Below are 2,669 nucleotides of genomic sequence, written 5' to 3'. Positions count from 1 at the left end.
TTCGATACTTGGAGATTGTATTATACTATCTTATGTGCATTTCGATACTTGGAGTATGTATTATACTATCTTATGTGCATTTCGATACTTGGAGTACCGGTATGTATTATACTATCTTATGTGCGTATTCCTGACTCTGTTCTGATTGGTCAGTTGTTAAGTTTGATTGACACATCGGAAAGGTCCATTTCAGGTTAAAAGGCTAAACTAGTCGGTAAAAACAATTCACAATCAGAAAAAAAGAGGGGAAAAAAACCTTACTCCCCAAGCCTCGTAAAAATACCCTCGGTTTTCGAGCGTAGGTGATTAAAAATAGCCGGATGTATGATTTCCGTAGCAGTGTATTTCGCACAGACGTGACAAATACACCCATTCATGCATCCTACCAAGTACCAATTTACTGTATATTCCTGAAATGTATAATCTGGGCCAACCATGATTTATAACCCATTAAATTATTTGACGCATTGAAAAGGACATAGCAATGCGTCATTCTGTGAATAGGAATGTTCTATTCAATTACTCAAAAGTACTGTACATAAAAGGCATTCGACTTTGTTAATAAAATTCCGGGTATTAATTTAACCATATAATATAGGTCCTTTTGTGTTGGTTAGTTCAAGCAGGTTTTACCCACGTTCCGCAGTCTCTCCCTAGCCTTCATGTAACTCCGAGAAAGTGCAACCCGAGAGGGAGGTATATGGTTGCTGTACACTCATCGATGCTCCAGCTGCTGGACCAAACAATGAAGGCTGCCCAAGTAAGTTTATTCTTATAATTAATTTATTATTATTATTATTATTATTATTATTATTATTATTATTATTATTATTATTATTTTATTATTATTATTATTATTATTATTATTATTATTGTTATTATTATTATTATTATTATTTGTACAGACGACGGAGTATTCAAACACGAGAACTTTATTCAATTCCTTCTCTTGAACAATTTGGGCGATGCTATAAGAAGCAAAAAAAAACCAAAAAAACAAACCTTACAATAATTCAACACAATGTCATTTGCCATGCCTAATTATCAAAGCAGCTCATTAAACATTCTCATTTAAAGTAATTGGCCTATAAAGTTTACTTCATTAATTTCCTAGATATGTTACAAAGCATCCAGATTTAATTAAACGATTCATCATAAAGGTTATAATCATGGTATGTAAATGATTATTAATTATCTATGATTATCTATAATTATACAGATTCTATCAATATTTCTTGCCATACCGTAAATTTTGATCTCTCCGCATCATTATACTGTACATAAGTTTTCATTGAAGTATAAATCCAATCTGAAACACAATTAATGCATAATACAAAAGTCTATATGCTGTAAATCGAAATAATACATCCAATACATAGTGAATAGCCTATTTTCGACTACCTAATAAATATTCATGTTGATGTTCACTCAAGCGTGAAGAAAGAAAATGAACAGCGACGTTCCTCAAGACCTATCAATTTATGCGATCGAACCGCCTCGTAGTACGATAATGCATTTATACCATTATTTCAACACTATATCCTATTTTTATCTATGCTTTCTATAACGTAGCTGCTTATCATAGATCAGGGATACAGAATAAATGTTATATTAATAATACAAACACTGTCTTATTGTGAAATTTATGTACAAAGTTTAGCTCGGTGTAACTGGCCTATGCTACGTATAACAGTGTACAGAAAATATGGCGTCCGCGCAACGTTCGTACGCGCGGTAATCAACGCTTGGTTTAAAATTCTAATATCTCACAAAATCATCATTAAATCTTAACTATGCAATATTCATAGGTTCGTATAAAACTCACCCTTTATCTGTCCTATTACAGAAACCTTGTAAACATTTCAAACATCAATCATTCTGGCTTTTATGCCTCAACACTAACGTATACGTTGCTAGCGTGAATCCTACGTCGTTGCTAGGCCTCTACCCAGCAAGTTTTCCACTTTTAATATTTTCCACTGTCAATATATTATATATTATTGTGCAAAGTTCACAGTTCTGTCAGATAGTGATAATTTCATTACTGGTCAAGTTTGCAATCGGCCTTATCAACGTAGATGTTTTCGTCCTTAACTTGACTGACCTCACACGACCTTCCGTCTGGATATACCTCATCAACTCTTGCCATCGGCCATCTTCCTCTTGGTGAGTTATTAGCTATCAAAACAATATCTCCAACAGATACATTCCTCTTTGGATTAATCCAACGTTGTCTTTCTTGAAGTGTTGTCAAATACTCCTTGGACCAACGCTTCCAGAATAAACTGGTCAAATATTGAACTTGCCTCCAATGCTTCACAAGCTCCGTCTTAACAAATACTCCTGGTGAAGATGATGTTTGCCCTTTGCCAGTCAAAAAGTGGTTCGGAGTCAATGGTTCCGTGTCATTAAGATTATCTGATGTTATCGTCAGGGGTCTACTGTTGATAATCGCTTCAGTCTCACACAATAAAGTAGTGAGACCTTCATCATCTAACTTAATCGGTTGTTCTTTCAATACACCGTATAAGACCTTTCTCACTGAACGTATCATCCGCTCCCATATACCTCCAAAGTGAGATGCGGCTGGGGGATTAAGTCTCCATTCAATACCTTTAACCATCAGTTGCTTGGTTATCTTATCGGTGTTAAGTTCCTTGATCGCCTGA

At 34.8% G+C, this 2,669-nt stretch overlaps 1 long non-coding RNA gene across 1 annotated transcript; it reads right to left on the bottom strand.

The window, feature by feature from the left end:
• Positions 1-1,244: 1,244 nt before the first annotated feature.
• Positions 1,245-1,935, bottom strand: LOC117121070. Its single transcript, XR_004447474.1, has 2 exons — positions 1,826-1,935; positions 1,245-1,309 (listed from the first exon to the last, which is right to left on the bottom strand). It is a non-coding gene; the product is annotated as an uncharacterized LOC117121070 (long non-coding RNA).
• Between the last annotated feature and the right edge of the window lie 734 nt (positions 1,936-2,669).

Source organism: Anneissia japonica, unplaced genomic scaffold, assembly GCF_011630105.1.
Source record: "Anneissia japonica isolate Jap-2015-1 unplaced genomic scaffold, ASM1163010v1 scaffold1606_len605190_cov180, whole genome shotgun sequence".
Lineage (NCBI taxonomy): Eukaryota > Metazoa > Echinodermata > Crinoidea > Comatulida > Comatulidae > Anneissia > Anneissia japonica.
Note: the sequence above shows the minus strand (reverse complement) of the source record. Positions and strands in the feature narration are given on the sequence as shown.